The sequence below is a fragment of the Balaenoptera musculus genome, chromosome 17 (genome assembly GCF_009873245.2).
Source record: "Balaenoptera musculus isolate JJ_BM4_2016_0621 chromosome 17, mBalMus1.pri.v3, whole genome shotgun sequence".
NCBI lineage: Eukaryota > Metazoa > Chordata > Mammalia > Artiodactyla > Balaenopteridae > Balaenoptera > Balaenoptera musculus.
In genome coordinates this window covers 42,297,195-42,323,561 of record NC_045801.1, presented here as the reverse complement: position 1 = coordinate 42,323,561, position 26,367 = coordinate 42,297,195, and the positions used below count along the sequence as shown (strand labels likewise).

The 26,367-nt window shown below is 39.4% G+C and overlaps 1 protein-coding gene across 1 annotated transcript in view; it reads right to left on the bottom strand.

Moving 5' to 3' along the window:
- Nucleotides 1-5,005, bottom strand: part of CDH17 (cadherin 17) — an 89,221-nt gene extending 84,216 nt beyond the window's left edge. Inside the window, exon 1 of the mRNA XM_036830603.1 lies at nt 4,913-5,005. The gene's annotated coding sequence lies outside the window, so the exon portion shown is untranslated. The remainder of the gene's footprint in view (nt 1-4,912) is intronic.
- Nucleotides 5,006-26,367: the final 21,362 nt, after the last annotated feature.

The window sequence follows — 26,367 nt, the reverse complement described above, 5'->3', positions numbered from 1 at the left end:
TTTCTTACTTAATCAATAGGTTCATGATCAGGTAAATAGTCTTATGAGAGGATAGATGGCTCCTCTTAAAATATTTTAAATTTCTATGATTGACTTAAATACAAATTCCAAGCATAATTATTAAAGAAAATAATAATGAGTTCTAAGGAATATTTTAGGAAGTGTGCTCACTCTTACTCCCAGCTGGCTATTGTCCCACCCGGCACTCCCCCAGCATGAGCAAGGGAAGGGGCAGCAGGGGTGAGGAGGTCAGAGGGGAGGGAGGCCCCCCACATGGGGACACAGATGGTGACCCCCCCACCCCATGGTGCTTCTCTGACGTCTTAAGCAGGTTGGCAGTAAGGATGTCAGTGTTGAGTTCTCTGAGGTGCACAGGTTTCCACCCCAGAAACTCTACAAGGGAGACAGAGGGAGGACTTTCTTTCTTCCATATCTAGCAGAACAACATCACAAGGGTCTTTTCTGGCCTAAAAAGGAGGGTAGAAATCACTATTTCTCAAAAAAGTGGCTTAATTATTTTTGACAAAGTGTTGCTTCATGCATTATACAACATTTCTTTGTGTATTATAAAGTGCACAGATGAGTATTTTGTCAAGATAATAAAACTACACACTCTGGCCTTAGAAATTCAGTACGAGGTAAATCTCAATTAGATCCCATCCCATATGTTTTAAACATTGAGATTTAAAACAAAACAAAACAAAAGACTTGCTATAATACTAGCTCATTTATGAGGTGACCTTGAGGCAATGACAAAAATGCACAGTCATGCTCGAGTGTAGTAGGCTAACTTTCTGATTTCTGTAATTAAATCATAATTGACAACTGGGATGGGCAAGAGAGTAAGGCGGAAATAAATTTAGTTCTGTCTTCATAACGGATGCCATACCACTATGAAATCTCACTCATTGGCTAGTATTTTTTAATAATTGAAAGCTTAAAAAACTAGCATTTAATGAACATTTACTAAGCTAAGTACTTTGGAAGACTTATTTCATTTAAGTTTCACAACAATCCTATAGGCAGGTCCTGTTGCCATCCCACAGGGCAGGAAACAGCTCAGAGAGGTTGAGGAAAGGGTGTCAGTCTGACTGCAGAGACCAAGCACAGACCCTCTGTGTGAGGAAGATGTGCTCATCCTTAGTTTAAATATTCTTTAAGGGCATAAATCTACCTTTATGATTTCTCTTTATCTCTTACTCAGCAACACAAGTCCTAAAGTTTTAAAATAATTAACATACAGTAAGAAATCATTGATTCAGAATATCATGGATGAGAGAACTCAGTGTCAGTCTTACAGAATATTTTAAGAGAAATTAAGTTTTCTTTGTGTCACATACACAATAACCAAGGATAGCTTCGTCTGTTATATATGCATAAGTGAAAAAATCATCTTGAGTATGGTTAAAACCTCCACCACTAGGTGAATGTCTGCTTTTATTAAGTTAATATTTCTTATACCTAAATAAACACTCATGTTTGTTCTCACAAGTAACAAATAGATAGATATTCCCCTAACAAAATTCAGTACTCTTTCCTTGTTTAATCATTGGGGAGACCACAGAACAACTAGTACCTTATAAATTCAACACCAGAGGTTTCTGAAGGAATACAATTTTATGCCAACAAACAAATATGTATATTTCTATCTGTGTAAACTAACAGCCATAAAAGCACTTATTTGTCAGCCTTTGGAGAAAGGGACACAGTGGTGTTCAGCTTTCCTTCTCAGAGTCATCTCTCTTGACCTGGAAGAAAAGCGAGAGCACACTTTCCAGAGAGTGCCTTTGACAAAGGAATAGGAAGTCGAGTTGCTGCCAGGATATATTTTGCCTTTCATAAAAGAATGGAGGAGGTACCAGAAATGCAATCTTCACCTTGAATGACAATGGCTTTTCCCAGGGGACATCTTAGCAAGTTTCAAAGGATGCCACGCCCACACCTCCCCAGAAGGCTTATAGTGAAACATCAGAGGGGCTTTAAAATGCCTCATTAATGCTGTCCCACAGGTCTCTGAGACTGTCCTCAGTTCTTTTCATTCTTTTTTCTTTATTCTGCTCTGCAGTAGTTATTTCCACTATTTTGTCTTCCAGGTCACTTATCTGTTCTTCTGCCTCAGTTATTCTGCTATTGATCCCTTCTAGAGAATTTTTAATTTCATTTATTGTGTTGTTCATCATCGTTTGTTTGCTCTTTAGTTCTTCTAGGTCCTTGTTAAACGTTTCTTGTATTTTCTCCATTCTATTTCCAAGATTTTGGATCATCTTTACTATCAGTATTCTGAATTCTTTTTCAGGTAGACTGCCTATTTCCTCTTCATTTGTTAGGTCTGGTGGGTTTTTACCTTGCTCCTTCATCTGCTGTGTGTTTCTCTGTCTTCTCATTTTGCTTCACTTACTGTGTTTGGGGTCTCCTTTTTGCAGGCTGCAGTTTTCGTAGTTCCCGTTGTTTTTGGTGTCTGCCCCCAGTGGCTAAGGTTGCTTCAGTGGGTTGTGTAGGCTTCCTGGTGGAGGGGACTAGTGCCTGTGTTCTGGTGGATGAGGCTGGATCTTGTCTTTCTGGTGGGCAGGTACAATACTGGAGAGGGTGTGGAGAAAAGGGAACCCTCTTGCACTGTTGGTGGGAATGTAAATTGATACAGCCACTATGGAGAACAGTATGGAGGTTCCTTAAAAAACTAAAAATAGAACTACCATATGACCCAGCAATCCCACTACTGGGCATATACCCTGAGAAAACCATAAGTCAAAAAGAGTCATGTACAACAATGTTCATTGCAGCTCTATTTACAATAGCCAGGACATGGAAGCAACCTAAGTGTCCATCTACAGATGAATGGATAAAGAAGATGTGGCACATATATACAATAGAATATTACTCAACCATGAAAAGAAACGAAATTGAGTTATTTGTAGTGAGGTGGATGGACCTGGAGTCTGTCATACAGGGTGAAGTAAGTCAGAAAGAGAAAAACAAATACTGTATGCTAACACATATATATGGAATCTAAAAAAAAAAAAAAAAAAAAGTGGTCATGAAGAACCTAGGGGCAAGATGGGAATAAAGACACAGACCTACTAGAGAATGGACTTGAGGATACAGGGAAGGGGAAGGGTAAGCTGGGACAAAGTGAGAGAGTGGCATGGACTTATATACACTACCAAATGTATAACAGATAGCTAGTGGGAAGCAGCCGCATAGCACAGGGAGATCAGCTCAGTGCTTTGTGACCACCTAGAGGGGTGGGATAGGGAAGGTGGGAGGGACAGAGACGCAAGAGGGAAGAGATATGGGGATATATGTATATGTATAACTGATTCACTTTGTTATAAAGCAGAAACTAACACACCATTATAAAGCAATTATACTCCAATAAAGTTGTTAAAGAAAACAAAAAACCTCAAAAAAAATAAATAAAATAAAATGCCTCATTAAAAAGAAAAAGCAAAACTCAAGTGTTTTCTCATCCTCTCATATTATTTGACCCCACTTCTTTGGCATAGAATTGGTTTCTCCCTTGCACAATGGACGATATAGTTATTGCAGCATTACTCGTTTTTTCCCCTAGAGAATGAAACAGCAACTTCTCAGTTTGACCTGCATCACCTGCTTGAACTTTCTCATGGAAAGAAGAGTTAATATTCATTGAACGTCTGTTGAGTGTCAGACAAGGTACTGAGTTCTTTACACGCTGATCTAATTTACTCTCACAACCACTTGGTTAGGCAAATATCTCCATTTTGTAGATGAGAAAATTAAGGTACAGTGAGCTTAAGCAATCTGTTCAGTGCCTGCTGGCTGGTAAATGATGAAACTGGCCTAATCCATGTGCCCAACCCTGAAGACTCATAAACTATATACCTAACAGTCCATGATAAACCCTCACTCACACTATAGTCCATGATAAACCCTCACTCAGTAAGACTCATTTGTTTCCTGGTAAGAGCTGAATGCCATCCATTTTCCATGTCATCTAAACATATGCTTTTTTCTTCTTTCAAATTATTCCTCTCTTGCTATCTAAGTTTTTGAAGAAAAATAAAGACAAGAAAATATTAGAGAATACGTTGCTCTTCCAATCTCCTGTTTGGCATCCCCCATCACAGAGGGCATCTGTTCCCAGAAAGTCACTCACTCACAATGAAGAAAAAACTGAGACAGAGGCAGGGGCTGGACCTTTGAAGACACCAATAAGCTGTACATGTTTAGACATCTCAAAATAATCACACATTAGTTGATGTTACATCTGCCGATGTGGCCGAAAGAATGACCAGAATCTGACCAACATACACACCAGCTTTGCTTTCCCAATTGGGAAGGCAGATCTGTTTGTTTTCAAATCTTATTCCACTTCTTTTAAGAAAGGGCTTTTTTCCTCCTATGGCTTTCCCCTTCCCTGCTGTGTCCTGGGCAGTCAGTCCTAAGAATCCTAAATTGAATCTCACTCTCTGAGAAGTAAAGAGAATGCTCAGTTTTTGAAGACCACATCTGAGAGATGACACTTCGTAAAAATGAGATTCCAGCCCTGATTTGTAGAGTGTAAGAGCCCCAGGGCAGCTCAGGGCTAGGAACTTTTTTTATATTTTAATTACAAAGAATGGGTGTAATCCACATTTAAACATCCAAAAGCTTATTCTTTTCTTTAATGCCACTACCAAGCGAGATTCAAGCCAAACCACTTCATCAAATGAATTTATAAAAGTTATAGACTAATAAGAAGAAACCACGAAAGAAGTTGTGCTCGGTAAGCAAAACTTATCACACTAGAAATAAACTTTCCTTCCCAGCAAATGACACATAGCACCCCTCAAGGAATAAATTTGTCCAGCAACTTAAGTAATCCCACCACCATCTATTCTGTCATTCTTAAAGAAATATACTATCGACATAGTTAAGACATGTCAACGCTTACCTTTCTGTAAGTAACAAAATGGTTGTTAAAAGTTATTTTTCTTCCATTCAACTGTTGAGACTCTTGCTGGGACTTGAGTGTCTTCCCCAGAGGACACTCCCTCTGCTCTGCTCTGCTTCCCCAGCCTCTCCCTTCACCTTCAGTCAAACATTAACCATCGACTGGCTTTATTGATTTTCAGGAACCATCAGATATCATAAAAGGTATTGTACTCCAGGAAAGAAATGCGTTTGTACCAAAAGAAGTTAATTCACATCTAATACATCTCAAAACAGGTTTCTGAATTTTGGAATGTAGGTTTAATAAATTAGAAGACAAGAAGAAGTTAAAGTGGAAAAACTCTCTGTGTATTCAACTATCTGTAGAGTGCGAGGTCCATGACATCCAAGAGTTTCATCCATATTTTGCTCCCCCACCACTTAGCACAGAAGACTCAGCTGACATATATTTGTGTAGATTCCGTCTTAAACACAGACAAGCACAGGGTGCCATGTCTGAGCAGTGACTCAGTTCATTGATAACCAGCCACGAGAGACATGGGAAATGACTCAGAAGTTACAGCCAATGATGCAAACGGGCTGCACCTGCTTCTGAAACCCAAGGGTCCTCTTCAAAGTCTGCATGAAACAACCAGCAGTAGCCTTCCCCCAAAACACAAACCAAGTCCTTTTTCTCACCACTCTGAGAATGGATTTGCCTGAGAGCAAGTTACTACTTTTTTCACTCAGAATGAGGTTTCCGATTAAACAACATGGCCCCAGATTTCTTAAGTCAAGGGCTCTCTTAGAGAGATTCCTGATTCCCACCCCTCAGTCACTCTTGGAATCTACACTAAAGATGAGAATCAAGGTCACCTTTGTGGCAAATTTGATATCCATTCTGATATTCATTTCTGGGCTTCTCCTGAGCTGTGTTGTGTTTTCCATCTGCCTCTAGGTGTGCATCTAGCACAATGAAAGCACAAGAGCACAGCCCACTGTCTAGATGGGCTTCTTGCTTCCCAGATCCCCTTCAGAAGACTTAGTGATTGCTCTAAGCTTCGTTTTTTTTTTTTTAAACAATCACTTTTGTTAATTATTTATTTATTTATTTATTTATGGCTGTGTTGGGTCTTCGTTTCTGTGTGAGGGCTTTCTCTAGTTGCGGCAAGCGGGGGCCACTCTTCATCGCGGTGCGCGGGCCTCTCGCTATCGCGGCCTCTCTTGTTGCGGAGCACAGGCTCCAGACGCGCAGGCTCAGTAATTGTGGCTCACGGGCCTAGTTGCTCCGCGGCATGTGGGATCTTCCCAGACCAGGGCGCGAACCCGTGTCCCCTGCATTAGCAGGCAAATTCTCAACCACTGCGCCACCAGGGAAGCCCTAAGTTTCGTTTATCTTGGGGACCGTGAAGTGAAACCACCTAGTTGCATGCCAGTGGTTAGCATACTCAGTGGACCAGAAGGACCAGGAACGATCCTTCTTCCTCTGTCTCACAGCCAAGATAACCACATTTAGGGAAATGAGGTCAGTGAGGCTAAGCAGCTCTCACTTTCTTAACACCTGTGCCCTCCCCTGAGCTGAATGAAATGACCTTGTTCCACAAAATCAAATAGCTTCCTCTTGTATGTTTCACCTCCCGAATCAATGACAGGAATCTCATGGCATTGCTCTGAAAGGAGTTTGCTTCTTCTTTGGAAATATTTGGTACTTTCTAATAAGGTATGCAAAAAGTACATTTAAATCTATAAAGTTTTCTGTAAAAGAATGTATATGTATCACTTTTAACCATTGTTTCTTAGCAATATTATACAGCTATGTTCATAGCATATGTTAAAAAAGATGTTTTCTTGTTTAGTCTTTACAACATGGCCTGAAGTGGATTCCATCTTATAAACAGAAAACAAAGGCACAGAGGGGTTTTACCTCTTGCCCAAGTCACGCAGCCTGTGATTACAGAATCAGGACTCCAGCCCTCGTCTGTCTGAGTCAAAGCCCAACCTATTCACCACAAGTGTTGAATTTGCCAGATTATTTTCCTTCTGACTCCAAGTAATAAAAAATCTACAGGAAGAAATCCCTCTGTGTGAGGCCGTTACTGAAGGGAGATGGCCAAGTTCCTGAACTGGGCTTTCCTATATATTTTATGCTACCTCTAGGCTGTAGCTTCCAAGTCAGAGAATCAAATTGATTAAACTCTAAAAAAGCCATCAGAGAAATTAACAGGTGATTGCATCTCTGAATTATAAAGGCTTTTCCTGTGTTCTCCACGATAACAGGTTAGCATGGTTCTCAGAGCTGTGTGTTTCATCGTTTATGTATTAAATTATACATTTATAATTTATAAAATTATCTGGATTTTATAATTCTAGATTAAATCCAAAGATTAAGAGCATGCATGTTTTGCCCTGTGTTTCAGAGTGAACACCATTGCATTTTAGGAACCCATTTTCACACAAAAATGAGGCATTTCTAGTTCAGTAGTTTAATACTGGCTCAGTAATAATAGGAATAATAAGGAAAATCTAATTGATGAAGATTACTAATTCCCTGTATCAGAGCGAAGTAGACATAAATTATGTATATGATGGAAACAAGTGAACAATTGGAAAGATTTGGGCAAATACTTCATGGTATTAAAAATATTAGCACTTCTGTCTATAATAATGTTTTAACCATTCCTCAAACATTAGCCCTAGAAAATATGTAAGTAATATTTAATTTTTGGACAGTGCTAGTCAGCAATGAGTAAAGTTTGGATAGCCTCCCAGATAAAAACTTTATGAAATTTGGAATGACTCTTAAAATTCAAAGTATGTTACATTTTTAATATTCCTATTATTTAAAACTCGTGGTAAACGAAGTCTACAAATGCTAAATTTTTCCATTTTTCATGCACTTGCACTTTAACATGGACTTTATTTGCATTACATATCATGTGTCTTGAGAACATTTTATCATGGGCCTATCAACATACAGCCTCACCTGACAGAAGTTGTATAATACATACATACGTAACAATAATATTTTTAAATTACTCGATATCTGTCTCTTAAGGTTAACTTAATGATGGCAGAAACTTTGTCTTCCATTAGCACTCAGAAAATACTTTTTAGAATTGAACTCCTTTCAGTTGTTTAATTCCATAATTCCAAATAGGATTGCAGGCAGGCTCAACCAAGGCTGATGGGAACCCAGACAAGTGAATGATTTTGTACCCCCTCAAACCAATATTTTACATCTTTTGTTCCATATTTATTTAGTGGGATGAGGTGAAACTAATTTTCTGCTAGTGAATGTTTGAGGCTGAAGCAGAATTTTCCCTAATTCCTTTCACTGGCCAGGACAGTGTCCGTTTAAATATAAGCAATACACCCCCTACTTTTACAGGTCTTATACTTGTCTGTGGGTTTGTTTGAGTTTGGGATTCTTTTGATGTTGTTGTTTTGGGCAATTTTCCACACCAGGACACTTTAAGGAATTATTAAATGATTTAAGACCTAGATAAGAAAATAAATCACTAATGCTAAGAAACACCAAACCATACATAATGCAGTTGCAAAATCTTAGCTAAGAGTCACCTGTGTTCAACCTAAAAATATTCAAAAAATACAGTTTGAGGCTAATAAAGAGGTTTTTTCCCCTGCTATCTATTTGGGCAGAAGTAGATCCGGTTTGCAGTTGTTTATTTCAGGAATATTTTTACTCCATCTATAGAGGGTTGCTCCAGGCAATTAGGCAAGGTCCTTAATCTGGCGCTAGTTACCCATGTCAGGAAACTGCTAGAGAATCTTATGACTGGAATGGTTAGTAAATATCCACATCAGCCATACATTGGACAAATGCCGCCTAGAGCTTTCTAAATCTGGAGAGTTTATTAAAACTGGGCCTTATATCATGAGATCCTGGTTCAGTAGGTCTGGGGTGCATCCCAGGGATCAACATTTTTAAAGCCCTCTGGATTCCTTATGTGGGTAATCACATGGACCCTACGCTGAGAAACACAGCTTAAGGATTCTGTGCTTTATCCACCAGTAAATATTCTTTAGCAAGGCCTGTGCTTGCTATTAATTTCCCCCCATCATTTAGGATCCATTTCTGCAGGATCTGTCTCATACAACACTGCAGTTGGCTTGATGTTGTACATGCAGACTGAATCTGGCAGACACAAAGATGCTCATCTTGCCTCAGACGTTTTTTTTTCACAGTCTACTGAATGTTTTATTTGACCTCAGTTTTTTTCTTAATTCCAAGAAATTACAATAATCTTGTTGGTTTTCTGAGACCTATCTCTGTCTCTCTTATCAGATTTCACCAGCATGGGTCATTCCTCATATCCAGTTCACTGCCCAGACCATTGCATCTTGTTTCCACCTTCTGTACCCCACTGAAACTGCCCTCGCCAAGGTGATAACACCCCCTCATGATAATCAGAGATGCTCTCCGGGCTGCACCTTACCAGACCTCTTACAACATCTGACACTATCCACAGCTCTCCCTGAATTGCCCTTTACCCTTGGTTTTTTTGCCAGTACTCTGTCCTGGTTTTTCTTCTACCTCTTGAGCCAGTCCCTGCTAGTCCTATCTGTAGCCTCACTAGACTCCTGGGGTCAATCCCAAGTTATCTGGCCTCATCACTCATTCTAGGAGGTTGGCTCTGTTCCCATCTGTACACCAAAGTCTCAAGTCTCTCTCACCAGCCCAGATCTCTCTCTTGGTCCGGGCTTCAGTCTTTTTAGTCCAACCAGTTTTTGCCAGAGCACCATCTACACTTCCCAAACACACAACGAAGCTCAACATATCCAAAATTAACCGCACGGTTTTAATTCCTCCCAAACCGATCCTTCTGGGACACCACTGCTTCATGCTAGCCCTGGTAGCATGTGTGCTGTGATTGATTAGTAATTCCTGTCATGGGTACAAATAGGAGACTGGCAATGGATATGCCTGGAAATCACCAACCTTGTCTAGGAGGACTCTGTGACTTGGATATTGGGGCCTCAATAAACATTGGTTTCCCTTCTCTGCTTATGAGTCTCTCACTAGACAACAAAACATTGGGATTGCCTCTGAAAATGTTATCCTTAAGAAGTATTTCTTGGGAAAAAGAATAGTCTTTTCAACAAATGGTGTTGAAACAACTGCATATCCACATGCAAAGGAATGAAGTCAAAGTCCTACCTCACACCATCCAGAAAAATTAACTCAGAATGGATTAAAGACTTAAGTGTAAGAACTCTGTAAAACCCTTAGAAGAAAACAATGGTAAATCTGTATGTCCTTGGATTTGGCAATGGTTTCTTAGATATAACAGCAAATGCACAAACAATAGAATAAACAAATTGGACTTCATCAAAATTAAGAATTTGTGCTTCAAAGAATACTATTGAAAAAGTGAAAAGACAACCCACAGGATGGGAGAAAATATTGCAAATCACATATCTGAGAAGGGAATTGTAGCTAGAAGACATAAAAAAAACTCATAAATTCAAAAATAAATACATAAAAATCTAATAAAAAATAGACAAAGGGTAAGAATAGACATTATTAAAGAAGGTATACAAATAGCTAACAAATATATGAAAAGATGGTCAACATGATTAGGCATAAGCAAAATGTAAATCAAAACCACAATAAGATACTACTTTATACCCATTAAGATAGCTATAATAAAAAGGACACACATAATAACAAGTATTGGAGAGGATGTAGAGAAATCAGAATCCTCATACACTTCTGGTGGGAATGTAAAATGATACAGACACTTTGGGGAAAAAATCTGGAAGTTTCCTCAAACACTTAAACCATTGGACCTAGCAATTTCATTCTTAGGTATGTATCTAAGAAAAATGAAAACATATGTTCAAACAAAAACTTGTACATGAATGTTCCTGGCAGCATTATTCATAATAACCAAAAGTAAAAACAACCAAATGTCCATTCATCTGACAAATGGATAAACAAAATGTGGTATATCCACATAATAGGATATTTTTCAGCCATAAAAAGGAATGAAACACTGGCATATGCTACAACATGGATGAAGTAAAAGTAGCCAGACAAAAAAAGGCCAAGTACTGTATGATTCTATTCATGTGAAACGTCTGGAACAGGCAAGTTCATAGAGCTAGAAAGTAGATTAATGGTTGCCTGAGGTCAGGGAGTAGGGGGATGGGGTGGAGGGTTATAGTTAAAGGATATGGGGTTTCTTTCTGTGCTGATGAAAATGTTCTAAAATTCATTGTGATGATGGTTGCACAATTCTGTAAATATACTAAAAACTATTGAATTCTATACTTTAAATGGGTGCATTTTATGTACATTAATTTTATCTCAATAAAGCTGTTAACAAAAAAAGGAAGAGGCAAGTCCTGCAGCCAAACCCACCCTGATATGAAATACAAGACACAGGCTAAACATTTGCAGTTACCTCAGACCAGGCATTTCAGAACAAATTCAATGTGTTCTATTATTATAGATGTTTTGAGGGGTTTTAATCATTTTATTTTCACTTAAATATACTTGTTTTACTTATTTTACTTATTATTTGATCTCCTCTTTTATGTTTTACTTTTAAAAATGTGAATAAGAATATTTCAGTACTTGAAGATTATCTTTGCCCTGAGCAAAGAAGGAAGGAGAAGACAGTGTGACCACAGGCCCTTCGGTCTCTCTCCTAATGTTTCAGGTCAGGCAGTTCAACACTAGAGAAACCCTTTAAACTCACTGCCCACCCAAAAGGGAAGACAATTTTCTTTCTACATGACCACACCTAGCAACTCGGAAGAAAAAGGAGACATTTTTTGCTCCCTTTGGTCTTTCCCCTCAGGGTAACATTAAGCCTAGTGTCAGTAACAACCCAGGAGAATTTCTGGAAAACCTCTGTTATCTTAAGCCTGAAATTTTCCAGTTGCTACATGAGAAAATCCAGGAACTGAAATCTCACATCTGCGATCCACTTGGTTCCCCTGCCTCTGCCAGTGCTCAGGAGCTTCTCACAGTGCAGAGAAAGGAGGAGGGGAGGAGGGGAGCCACTGGGGAGAGATTCTCGGGGGTCACCAATGAACGCTCAGGAAGCACCAGGTCTCCCTCACAAAGCATGGGGGAGGCCCTGCAGAGCACCTTTAATTAAATTGCTTAGAATCCCTCTCACCCCCATGCCCCTAATTTAAACCTGATGTGCTTGACCAGTGTGTCACAGAGGTAGGGCTCCAGAGGGACTATTTTTACTCCCATATCCTCCCAAATCTGCTCCCTAAACATGAGAAACAAAGGGGGTTGCCTAGAACCAGGACTACATCCAAACAGACTTACAAGACAGAGGTGGCTGTACCGTCTCTAAGTTACAAATACAAAAGAAAACTAATAACAGTTAACAACACAGGACTTGACTAAAAGTTAACCAAAACCCACCACTCTTTTCTAACCCCTGAAAGAGTTTTCTGAAGACAAATAATAAATTTTCAGGACTGAGGTTCTTAGCCCTGGCTGCATGGAATCATAGGGATTCTGATAGGATTGGTGTTTGATGACCTGACAGCAACCATCTCTAGGTTCTCCTTGGTACCAAAGGCACAGCTCAGGTTGAGACCCACCGATCTAATGCTTGCCTTTGCCGGGCACTTTCCTAATTGGTCTCAGCAGAGTATCTCATTGACTCCTCACAACAAAACTGTGAGGTCATTATTTTTATTACTTTACAAATAAGGAAACTGAGGAACAAAGAAGATAAAAATGGACTCTCCAAGGCTTGAATCCAGGTGTGAATTAAAAAAAAAAAAAAAATCAGAGCACTTCACAGCTGCCCTGGGCTGAGCTCCTGTAGAATGCGTCTCCTACGCAGCTCTACTTACCTACCAGGCACGACAATCAGATGGGCAGCTCAGTCCGCTAGGCGGATGCATCAGCTCACAGAGCCACAGCCAAAACATCAACACTTCCACCCCAGCAACATTCTCACCAGCTGTCCCTCCACTCCACCTTTTCTGAGAGTTACTTCACTGGGAATCCTGCCCCAGCTGTGAAACCTGCCCGGGTGTCATTTCCATTCACTGATAACATCAACCACTTTATCCCATAGAGCGCTTTCTACCCAGATCTCTTCCCCAGCTGTGTCCTCTTAGACGTCCCCCTGACCTCCCTTGTCATGGAGCAAGAGCATCCCCTGGCTGACTTGGATCCAGTCTCTCTCTCAGCTGGTCTGGAGGAAGGTCACCCTCTCTCAGAGCTAATGAGGAAGTGGTTAGCTTTACTGGAGCTCAGCTCAGACCAGCCAGGCCTAGCAGCCAATATTGTTCAAAGAATTAGACGTGACGCCAGGTGCACCTTGCCCCTAGTAGTAACTCAATTACCCCTCACTCAGTGAGCTTTCTACATGTACCCTCCCCTCAGTGACTGAACATTCTCTCCATTACTGGGGTATCATGTGGCTCCCAGTGCAGCAATGCCAACGTGCTGACCTTCCTTCTGGAATTTAACAAGAACCTTGGACTTTGAAAATTAATTTTCTTCTGTCTTTAGAATACAGGACTCTTTGGTCCTTTTTTTTATTGATCATGAGGGAAAGAATGAAGGGAAAATTACCAGGGAGCCAGTCCCAGGGGTTCTCAGTGTCAATGACACATTTCATGAGACTGACACAGGCAATGAGAACTTATTTCTCCCCGGATTTATTTAGCTCCCTAATAAACAAGTCTACTATTCTCTGAGTCAGAGTGTTTAAGACAACAGATTTTGGGTACTGGCAAATTAGGATCTGAATCCCAATTCCAATGCTATTCTTTGACTTCTATATTTATCACCAACATGGATTTGGAAATCTTAGATTAGACCCTCCATACCTCAGCCCCTAGTCTGTTTGTGCTCATAACTGCAGTGGCCCAAGGGGGTGAAAAACTAAGATGCATTAGGGGTGTCTGTAGGGAGCTCTGAACTCTGTCTAAAAATGGTACCAAGATATTTAAGAATATATCGACGGTAGAAAGAGGAAATCCCAACATCTTCCATTAATTACTTTTCTAAACAGCCTTTCAACTCTACTCCACCTGCCTTGAGAGTGTTTTTGCCGTCTGCCTCCCAAGCCCAGACCAGAAACCAACAGCAATTAGCCTCATCTGTCACAAGCCTAGGAGGCTTGATCACCCTATCTTGTTGTATTACAAAGCCTGCTAGGAAACTAAAATTGGTGTCATTAACATAGCAAACCAAATACAAAGGAAGCCACAGAAAGTTAAGTTCAAATCCTCATATAAGTTTCTATTTAAAAAGTTAAAATGCAGCAAACATCAGTGAGAAAGCTTGAAATGAGTCATTAGACACCACAGTGAACACAATTTGGACATGTTTCTCACCAAATGACTTCTGGAGTTGCGGTGGGAACTCTGATTTCTATTGGTAGCTGACTAGAGAGTTGCCCTGACTTTATAACCCTGCAGCATATTCTTTATATTCTGCAGCATATTCTTTATAACCCTGTCTTCATATTCTGTGGAGCCTGTAACTCTCCCCAGCAGGAACCTTGCACAGTTTTCAAATGTAGCCCATCTGATTGCCCCAGAAGTTGTTTTGCCACTTAAAGTGTTCATCTACTGAATTTAGGGATGGTCCCCAGTTCCTGCTTAACTGTTTAGTCTGATCATTAAGCAGTTACTTTGTTTTTCTTCCATTTATTTGTTTATTTATGCCTTCTCTTTTTTTCCTCCAAACTCCCAGTCCATCCCTCCCCCACCCCACATCCCCCTTGGCAATCACAAGTCTGTTCTCTATGTCTGTGAGCCTGTTTCTGTTTCATAGATAAGTTCATTTGTGTCATATCTTAAATTCCACATATAAGTGATAGCATATGGTATTTATCTTTCTCTTTCTGAATTACTTCTAAACAGTTATTTGATGATGTCTATTTAGCAAGTGTCTATTCTGTGCCAGGCACTGGGCAAAGTGCTTGGCTTGTTATCTCTAATGTACACAAGTCTGAAAGTTAGGTCACAATCTCCAACCCCACTTACAGTTAAGGAAAATGAGGTTCAGAGAAGTCAAATACCTTGCTAAAGGACACATAGCTGGTAGGTTACAGAGCTAGGATTTGAACTCAGATGTACTGACTCAAGATCTTTGTCACTGTGAACATTGCTCCTGATTTATAGAGATGTCCTAGTCACAGCTTCTACCCTGGACACTGTGACCCCACCCTTTCTCTCATCACTTGGCCTTGAGTGACTCCACCAATCAGAAGAGGCCTTAGTATACAACCAACTTTGTTTTACATAGTCTTAAAAAAAGTTCTGGAGAATTTATGTCAAAACTAAAACTGCTGCTTTGGGTAAACACACTAATGTTCAAGTAGGCAATATTAAACAAGTCCTATTAATTCATCTACTTCTATAGTCCCTCCTGGACATATTTATATGAATTCATCCAGACTTCTCTGTCCAAATGCCATGCTCTCCATTTCAGAAGCCTCCTGGGCTCACTAAGGCTCTCCTGAGGATGAGGAAGGTGGTAACTTCTCTTTTCCTCTTGTACTGGTTAGGTCCTTGGACGCTTTTTCCAAGTCTACTTGTGCTCAAGTCTGAAGAGGCACCATGCAAGTTACTCTTAACATCACCCATTTGTTGTAGACAATTTGAGGAATTTTGCTCTCTTAATCACAGAAGTTGGTAAGTTCTGCCTCTTAACTAGGAGTTCATGAGTTCTGACTTTGAACACAGAAGTTCATGAGTTGAACAAATGATCTATAGCGGCCTCCAATCAACAACTTAGAATAACTGACTTCCAGGCTCTAACCAGCTTCTAACCAGCTGAGTCTTGTCTGCCTGCTGCTACCCAGTTCTGATCAAAACCCTGAATGAATATGAGAAAGATTGAATGCTCACACACCAGGATGCTCACACCAGGACAAATTTCAAGTAGACCACAGATTGAATTTTTTAAAGGAAACATACAAGTACCAGAAGAAAACATGGCTGAATTCCTCTACAATCAGGAAATGGAAAAACCTTCTTAACTCAAAATCCAGAAGCAACAATGAAAAGACTAATAAACTTAATAATATTAATTTTTAAAATTTTGCATGGAAATGAACACTAAGAACAAAGTATCAAGATATGATAAACTAGGAAAAAAACACATGCAACATATAACAGAGAAAGACTTGAAATATTTAATGTATAAGAGCTTCTTAAAATAGAAACAAAAAAGACCCAAAAGAGTAGACAAATGGACAAGCAATAGGAACACTAGTTTACAGGAAAGAAATGCGAATAGCCCTAAAACATATGAGAAAAACACTGTACCTCACTAAAAATTAAAAAAAATTGTAAATTAAAGACTATTTCGTAACTATCAGATTAATAAAAATCTAAAATACAAGTCCTGTTGGAGAGGCTATGGAGAAAGAACTACTCTCATACATTGCTAGTGGGAGCAGCGGGAATGCGAAATGGTATTACAACGCTGTGGATGGGAACTTGGCAATATTAGCAAAATTACATTTACCCTTTGCCTTAGAAATCTCACTTCTAGGAATATATCCCATAGATACACTGGAAAAATTATCCAAACATGTATGTACAAGGTCATTTATTTCAGCACTAGTTATTACCAAAAACCAAAAAAACTAGAAGCAACCAAAATATCCACAATAAGGTTCTGGTTGAATAAAATGTGGTGCACCCACTCAATGAACAGTTTGCAGTTAAAAGGAACAAGGATGATTTCTATATACCATTATGGAGCAATCTCTAGGATAACTATTAAGTGAAAAAAGCAAGATTGAAAAAAGTATATATAGTATGCTACCATTTATCTAATAATGAAGAAGGGGAAGATACAAATTTATATATTTGTATGTATATAAAATTATGTACATATATAAACACATGTAAGTGTGTATTTGCTTATACTTCAGAAAATAGAAGGATAAACTATATTTGTTTAATAGTTACCTTAGGGGAAGCGAGGGATCCAAGTGGAGAGAATAAGAACAGACGCTAGAACTTCTCTGAATATAACTGACTGTATAGATTTGACATTGGAACCATGTAAATTCTTTACATAACTACAAAACAACATTAAATCAAATTGAAAAGGAGCTATTCCTAAAAATAGAAAGCAAATTAAACAAATGAACTTCGCTGCATATTGAGTCGGAAGCATAACCTGAGAGGAACTAATCCAAGTAATTTAAAAACAGTAATATCAGGCTTCCTGGTGGCACAGTGGTTAGGAGTCCACCTGCCAATGCAGGGGACATGGGTTCAAGCCCTGGTCCGGGAGGATCTCCCATGCTGCGGAGCGGCTAGGCGCATGTGCCACAACTACTAAGGCTGGCCTCTAGAGCCTGCAAGCCACAACTGCTGAACACGCGTGACACAACTACTGAAGCCTGCAAGACACCAGTACTGAAGCCCGTGCTCCTGGAGTCCGTGCTCTACAATAGGAGAGGACACCGCAATGAGAAGCCCGCGCACCGCATCAAGGAGCGGCCCAAGCTTGCTGCAACTGGAGAAAGCCCGCGCGCAGCCCAACACAACAAAAAATAAATTAAAGTAAAATAAAATTTTAAAAAAGGAAAAAAAAAACAAACAGTAATATCTCTGTGAACCTTACTGGGTTAGAACCTAAGGACAAAAATCACTTTAAAAATCTTGAACTGTTTTCAGAAATCATTCTGCTAGCAATTATATTAATATCATCATTCTGAAACGTAGATAGTAAAGTCAAAAGTAATTATGTTAATATTGTTTGGAACCAAGATTTTAGGCAGAAGAGTGGAAATATACAAATACAAAATCAAAGAAGTTAAAGTCCTGCAGTACTAAGTTCAAATTCAAAATATTAGCAGGAACTCATGATGTATTTTCTCCTAAATATTTTTTATCATTCTGTCCACTGAAACAGCCTAGAAACAATGACCAACTCATAAGCAGTGAGCAGCCCTAAAGCCAGCTTGTGATCTTTAAATATTGTTTTTCACAGAAGGAACTAAGCCTCCTTGGAGAAATTGCTGATTCTAGGTCTGGAGCAGGAAATGTACAAAATGTACCTAGAACATTTGTCATAATGGACAGCAAGGAAGTTATCAAAAAATACTGGGGTTGTGTCAAAGGATTCAGAAGCAAACAGAAAGAGGCTCTCAGAGGCAAAAGGTGGAAATATTTGAAAACCAACAAGAATAATGACAGCAATGAACTGAAACACATCAAATATGTTAAAATCCATGAAGTTGTAATTATACTTGACAACAAAAACTCATTGATCACCTTTGGAGGATGCCTGAGAACCAATTCATTATTCTGAACACATTTAAGAATCAAGGATTTAACCTGCCCTTGCCATACAAACTGTATCTCAGGGTAACCAATAGTTTTAAGGAAAAGTTTCTCTTTCTAGAAGTCTTCCAGTGAATAAATGAAGGAATGATAGAATTAGAATATTACCATTTTGCAATCCCTACTGAAAAATCGGATCTAATCAAAGATGATAAACTACAACAACAAACAGACAACTGGTCGCCCAGTTTGCCTCCTGAAAGAAGTATGCAATACCACTTATGAAGAATTCTTGATGGAAAATTATACTTAAATCAGATCAAACTTTCCATTCTAGACTGTAGGTCTAAAGAATTAGTCTATAGGAAATGTTGGTCAGAGGAACAAGTTACAGATGAAATGACACTTAGGGCTGCAAAATACAAAATGTGAGAAACTGCAGGACAGATGACTCTGTTTCTTCCATGTATAAATTGAAAAGGAAAAAAAAGATTAAAAGATTATAGATTAAAAGAAATTTAGGGCTTCCCTGGTGGCGCAGTGGTTGAGAGTCTGCCTGCCAATGCAGGGGACACGGGTTCGAGCCCTGGTCTGGGAGGATCCCACATGCCGCGGAGCAACTAGGCCCGTGAGCCACAATTGCTGAGCCTGCGCGTCTGGAGCCTGTGTTCCGCAACAAGAGAGGCCGTGAGAGTGAGAGGCCCGCGCACCGCGATGAAGAGTGGCCCCCACTTGCCGCAACTAGAGAAAGCCCTCACACAGAAACGAAGACCCAACACAGCCATAAATAAATAAATAAATAAAATTAATAATAATAATAATAAATTTAATTTAAAAAAAAAAAAAAAAAAAAAAAATTTAAGAGAAGGTGTGGACCTTATTTGGACCTGATTGAAACAAACCAATTCTTTCTTTTTTTTTTGGCCACACCCCGAGGCTTGTGAGATTTTAGTTCACCAACCAGGGATCAAACCCAGGGCCTCGGCAGTGAAAGCACAGAGTCCTAACCACTGGACTGCCAGGAAATTCCCCAAACCAATTCTTTTTTTAAAAAAATACATATAAATAGGGAAATTCTTTTGTTGTCCACTTTTAGGTGTGAAAATGGTTATGTGGTTTCAGTTCTTAAAAGGTTCTCATTTAGCAATACACATAAAAATAGTTATGGGTGAAGTGGTTTGCTATCTTTTTTTTTTTTTAATATTCTAGATTGATTTTTTTTTTTTTTTTTTAATTTATGGCTGTGTTGGGTCTTCGTTTCTGTGCGAGGGCTTTCTCCAGTTGCGGCAAGTGGGGGCCACACTTCATCGCGGTGCGCAGGCCTCCCACCATCACGGCCTCTCTTGTTGCGGAGCACAGGCTCCAGACGCGCAGGCTCAGTAATTGTGGCTCACGGGCCTAGTCGCTCCGTGGCATGTGGGATCTTCCCAGACCAGGGCTCGAACCCGCGTCCCCCGCATCGGCAGGCAGACTCTCAACCACTGCGCCACCAGGGAAGCCCAGCTATCTTGTATTTGCTTCAAAAGAATCCATTCCGGCTGTCGGGGAGGGTAGTATGGTAGAGGGCAGCAGAAGTGAAACAAGACTAGGCATGAGCTGATAATTGCCAAAGGAACTGGGCAATGATGGTACATGGGAGTTTATTACATTATTCTCTCTACTTTTGTTTATTTTGACATGTTCTATTAGAAAACTTTAAAACGAAAAAATTTGTTACACACACACACACCCTGACTTTCCCTACCTTCTTGATCATGTTTTGAGCAAAGGATCTGGGTCAATAATGGGTGAGTGGTGATTTTTTTTGTTCAAACAATCAAGACATTTATTTCTTTAGAGACAGTGATGGGCACATTCTCATTGGAAAGCTGCCGGAAGAGAGGCGGTTCCACCGTAACTCCATGTGCTGTTCCTCTGATTTCACATTCTGAATCTGGCCTTTCAGAAAAAGTAAATGAAGATTCCTGAACTGGAAGGTAAATTTGGAAGTCAAAGTACTACAATATTAATATTGAAACAGAAGAACTGTTCTCCTTTGTTAGCGTCTGAACAGAAGTAGTGCTTGTAGACAGAGGAGTTGGTGACCTGGAAGCAAAGCGGGTGTAGGGGAAAGGGGCAGACTGTCCACTTGAGATTAAGCCTCAGGAATTTGCAGACATCTTGGGGATGTCTTTAGCCTTTCACAGCGTGATTTGAGATTCTGTGTCTCCAATGGTCAGGGAAATCTGAGCTGATGGCAGGTTTACAAGCAATTAGACTCACTGCCGTTCATGAATTATCATTCCAGACCATGTACTAAGCATTTTATATTAATTACCTCATTGAATCTTCACGCTCCTTCCCCTCCACCATGGCACAGGAATTATCACCCCAATTTTACAGATAAGAAAAAGGAGGTTCAGAGAGGTCGAATTATCCTCTCAGGGTCACACAGCTAGCAAGTGACTTCATTTGTCCTCGAACCTAGGGAAGTCTGCCTGCAAAACCCTTCCTCCACTGTCTGGGTTTGGCAGGCCTTGGGCAGCACTTTGTGGACACCAGTGATTGGTGTCACTGCAGGCATCATGCACAGAGCATTTCCTGGGTGAAAATCCTACCCCTTGAAATAAGGGCAACGGCACCATCAGGGAAAGGATGAATACCTGTTACAGAAGTTAAGTGAGTTCAGAAGACAATGTATGCCGCTGTCACCTATCCGGGCAGCAAATCCAGGACAAAAACATCCAGAAAGCCCGACAGGTGCTGGTGGGCAGTGAGTAAGGAGAAAGTATATTTCACAGCTCCTTTTTCCCATTACCTTATAACACTTTTAAATAGACCTCAAATGATATTTTTATAGACAAACACAGCCCCTTTTCCCTGTGGCAAGTAATACAATAAAGGCTCATTTATTTAGCATCCTATTGATTAGAAAGTAGTGATACACATTAGAGAAATGCAAATCAAAACTACAATGAGGTATCACCTCACACCGGTCAGAATGGCCATCATCAAAAAATCTACAAACAATAAATGCTAGAGAGGGTATGGAGAAAAGGGAACCCTCTTGCACTGTTGGTGGGAATGTAAATTGATACAGCCACTATGGAGAACAGTATGGAGGTCCCTTAAAAAACTAAAAATAGAACTACTATATGACACAGCAATTCCATTACTGGGCATATACCCTGAGAAAACCATAATTCAAAAAGAGTCATGTATGACAATGTTCATTGCAGGTCTATTTACAGTAGCCAGGACATGGAAGCCACCTAAGTGTCCATCGACAGATGAATGGATAAAGAAGATGTGGCACATATATACAATGGAATATTATTCAGCCACAAAAAGAAACGAAATTGAGTTATTTGTAGTGAGGTGGATGGACCTAGAGTCTGTCATACAGAGTGAAGTAAGTCAGAAAGAGAAAAACAAATACCATATGCTAGCACATATATATGGAATCTAAAAAAAATGGTTCTGAAAAACCTAGGGACAGGACAGGAATAAAGATGTAGACGTAGAGAATGGACTTGAGGATGTGGGGAGGGGGAAGGGGAAGCTGGGATGAAGTGAGAGAGTGGCATTGACATATATACTCTACCAAATGTAAAATAGATAGCTAGTGGGAAGCAGCCGCATAGCACAGGGAGATCAACTCGGTGCTTTGTGACCACCTAGAGGGGTGGGATAGGGAGGGTGGGAGGAAGACACAAAAGGGAGGAGATATGGGGATGTATGTGTACATATAGCTGATTCACTTTGTTATACAGCAGAAACTAACACAACATTATAAAGCAATTATACTGCCATAAAGTTGTCAAAAAAAATAAAGAGCATAAAAAATATCAAGGAGACTATTTAAAGCGTGTTTAAACAGAGGTTATTCTTCTTTGCCACTTATTCTAGAACAGGGCAGTATGCTAAGAGCTTTAAATGTATCTTGTTATTTCAATATTCTATAGCATTCCTATGTGGTAGCTTCTATTTTTATCCTCAATTACAGAAAAGCAAGCTAACATTTAGGGGAGTTCAGTGATTTACTCAGCATTACACAGCTTGTAAGTAACAGAGCCAGGATTCAAAACCAGGTCTCTCTGGAAGCAGAGACTGCATGAATCTTTGTTCTTGTTTTTTGTTTAAAACAGTTTAGACATGAAGGATGTAAGTTATATATTAAACTCCCATGTTACTATTGCCCAGCTTATGACATAAAATATTAGGAATAAAGTTTATACCCCTGCAAAAAAAAAAAGTAGTGGTACAATACTGTGAGAATTGGACTGTGAAGATGACCCAAAGGCAGTGAGATATCCTAAAGAGGTTTATGACCCATCAAAATGCAATTACATTCCAGAGGCAGAGCATTAAATATATCTTATTGAATTAGATTTATCTGACAACTGTTCAGCTGCATATGGTTATGTGAAATCTATATAACCAGAATACTTGATTACCCAGAATAAACATATTCTCTGATCATGCTGGCTTTTCTGTCATTGGATCTAGATAAACAAAACCTCCACCGTACATATTTACTCTACCACATGAAGAGTTGAAGATAGACAAAACTGAACTGGAAAGAATCTGGTAGAAAATCATCTGGAGATAGCCCTTTCAAAATGTATCATTTCTAGGGAGATACTAAACACTACAACTTGGAAGCCTGCAGTGATTCCCCGGTACATTTGGGGAGGCTGTCCAAATCTATTATCTTGTTTAAGGAAATAATATATGTAAAGTCCTGTATATGCCAAATAATTGGTAAGGGCTCCTAAGTGGCAGCTATTGTTATTACTATCATAATTATTAAAATGATCCTTGCCTTGTAGGTCCTTATAATAGAACTACGTTGATGGAAACTGGCTTATATTGTCTTTTATTTTGTCATCAGAAGAGGAGTGGGTGTGTGTCTTTGGTCTTAGTTTGAATTAAGATTCCCTTGAACATAGTACAATCTAATAATGACCATATTATTCCCTGTTTTATGCTTTTCATTTATCCCAAGTAAGGAAATACTGAAAAGCAGGCACAAGACAAAAAGACTACAGTATTTCTAAAATGAAGAATCTTTGTGAAAAAAGTGCTATGAGCAGGGTTGTCAAGTGAAGTCCCTCAGCTGATACAAGGCAGCAGAGAACACTGATACCCTTATTGTCTCACCAGAATTAGTCAGGGTTCTCCAGGGAAGCAGAACCAACAGCAAGAGATTTCTTTTAAGGAATTGGCTCATGCAGTTATGGAGGCTGGCAAATCCAAAATCTGCAGGGTGGGCCAGCAGGCTGGAGAACCAGGAAGAGCAGTTCAAGTCCAAAGGCCACTGATTGACAGAATTCTTGCCCAGGGGAAAATCAGTCTTGTTCTGTTCAGGCCTTCAACTTATTGGGTAAGGCTCACCACACTAGGGAGAGCAATCTGCTTTACTTGAGCCCACCAATTTAAATTTTAATCACATCCAAAAACATTCTCACAGAAGCACATATGTTTGACAACATATCTGGGCAGCATGGCCCAGCCAAATTGTCCCTTAACTGTCACAATCTCTCTCTCTCTCTTACACACACACACACACACACACACACACACACTTGATCAAGATTCATCACAAAGTGAGGAAGGAAGTATCTACCTCATAATGCCAAGCACCAGGGGTCTTCTGGAGCCCTCCAAAGAGGTCACCTGCCTGATGAGAGCATCTTCATATCAATTTCAAGGTATGGTTATTTTATTTCTTCTTCTTTTTTTTTTTCACTTGCATAACTTGTTTTTCTTTTTTTTTATTTATTCATTTTTTATACAGCAGGTTCTTATTAGTTATCTATTTTATACATATTAGTGTGTATATGTCAATCCCAATCTCCCAATTCATCCCACCACCATCACCCCCCCCCACCGCTTTCCCCCTTTGATGTTCATATGTTTGTTCTCTATATCTGTGTCTCTATTTCTGCCTTGCAAACCGGTTCATCTGTACCATTTTTCTATATTCCACATTTATGCATTAATATATGATATTTGTTTTTCTCGTTCTGACTTACTTCACTCTGTATGACAGTCTTTAGGTCCATCCACATCTCTACAAATGACCCGATTTCATTCCTTTTTATGGCTTTCATTCCTTTTTTAAGGAATCCTTTTCATTCCTAATATTCCATTGTATATATGTACCACATATATACAATGGAATATTATATATATCATTATATATATGTACCACATCTTCTTTATCCATTCATCTGTTGATGGGCATTTAGGTTGTTTCCATGACCTGGCTATTGTAAATAGTGCTGCAATGAACATTGGGTGCATGTGTCTTTTCGAATTATGGTTTTCTCTGGGTATATGCCCAGTAATGGGATTGCTCGGTCATATGGTAATTCTATTTTTAGTTTTTTAAGGAACCTCCATACTGTTCTCCATAGTGGTTGTATCAATTTACATCCTCACCAACAGTGCAAGAGGGTTCCCTTTTCTCTACACCCTGTCCGGCATTTACTGTTTGTAGATTTTTTGATGATGGCCATTCTGACCCATGTTAGGTGATACCTCATTGTAGTTTTGATTTGCATTTCTCTAATAATTAGTGATGTTGAGCATCTTTTCATGTGCCTCTTGGCCATCTGTATGTCTTCTTTGCAGAAATGTCTATTTAGGTTTTCTGCTTATTTTTTAATTGGGTTTTTCATTTTTTTAATATTGAGCTGCATGAGCTGTTTATATATTTTGGAGATTAATCGTTTGTCTGCTGATTCACTTGCAAATATTTTCTCCCATTCTGAGGGTTGTCCTTTTGTCTTATTTATAGTTTTCTTTGCTGTGAAAAAGATTTAAAGTTTAATTAGGTCCCATTTGTTTATTTTTGTTTTTATTTCCATTACTCTAAGAGGTGAGTCAAAAAAGATCTTGCTGTGATTTATGTCAAAGAGTGTTCTTCCTATGTTTTCCTCTAGGAGTTTTATAGTGTCCAGTCTTACATTTAGGTCTTTAATCCATTTTGAGTTTATTTTTGTGTATGGTGTTAGGGAGTGTTCTAATTTCATTCTTTTACATGTAGCTGTCCAGTTTTTCCACCACCGCTTATTGAAGAGACTCTCTTTTCTCCATTGTATATCCTTGCCTCCTTTGTCATAGATTAGTTGACCATAGGTGTGTGGGTTTATCTCTGGGCTTTCTATCCTGTTGCATTGATCTATGTTTCTGTTTTTGTGCCAGTACCATATTGTCTTGATTACTGTAGCTTTGTAGTATAGTCTGAAGTCAGGGAGTCTGATTCCTCCAGCTCCGTTTTTTTCCCTCAAGATTGCTTTGGCTACTCGGGGTCTTTTTTGTCTCCATACAAATTTTAAGATTTTTTGTTCTAGTTCTGTAAAAAATGCCATTGGTAATTTGATAGGGATTGCATTGAATCTGTAGATTGCTTTGGGTAGTAGAGTCATTTTCACAGTATTGATTCTTCCAATCCAAGAACGTGGTAATAGAAACATTTGTGCTGTTTGCTTGTAAAAGTTTGTGTTGGACCAAGGGGGATTGGGGAGGCGGATAAATTGGGAGATTGGGATTGACATATACACACTACTATATATAAAATAGATAACTAATAAGGACCTACTGTATAGCACAGGAAACTCTACTCAATACTCTGTAATGACCTATATGGGAAAAGAATCTAAAAAAGAGTGGATATATGTATATGTATAATTGATTTCACTTTGCTGTACAGCAGAAACTAACACAACATTGTAAGTCAACTGTACTCCAATAAAAATTAATTTTAAAAAATGTCTGTGGTGGTATTTTGGCTAGGAAAGTAGTCTATCTCTTTCTTCTCCGTATGGGTCCCAGATAACCCTATTCCTGCCTTAGTGCAGTGCCTGATCTCCAGGAGGACCGGGAGTAGGTAAGAGGCTGAGTGCTTGGCAAAGCCTCTGGGTGCAGACATGAAAATAACACACCCATCCATGAGTTACACACCCAACAGACACGTCCAGAGCAAGCGGATATGCCCTGGTCACCTTCTGGTGGGAATGACACAGGAGAAACTGTCTTCCCCTCCACAGTGCCTCTTGCTGCCAACAATGGGCCAGTGTACATTTGCCAAAGCTCTGCAAATCATGACTAATGTGAAAAACAATGCAAGAGCAGCTGGTCTAAGCCAAGGCAACCATGGGCAAGTGACAAGAGATAATCCCAGACATTCCGATGCCAAGATAATGACCAGAAACCAGGAAAGTG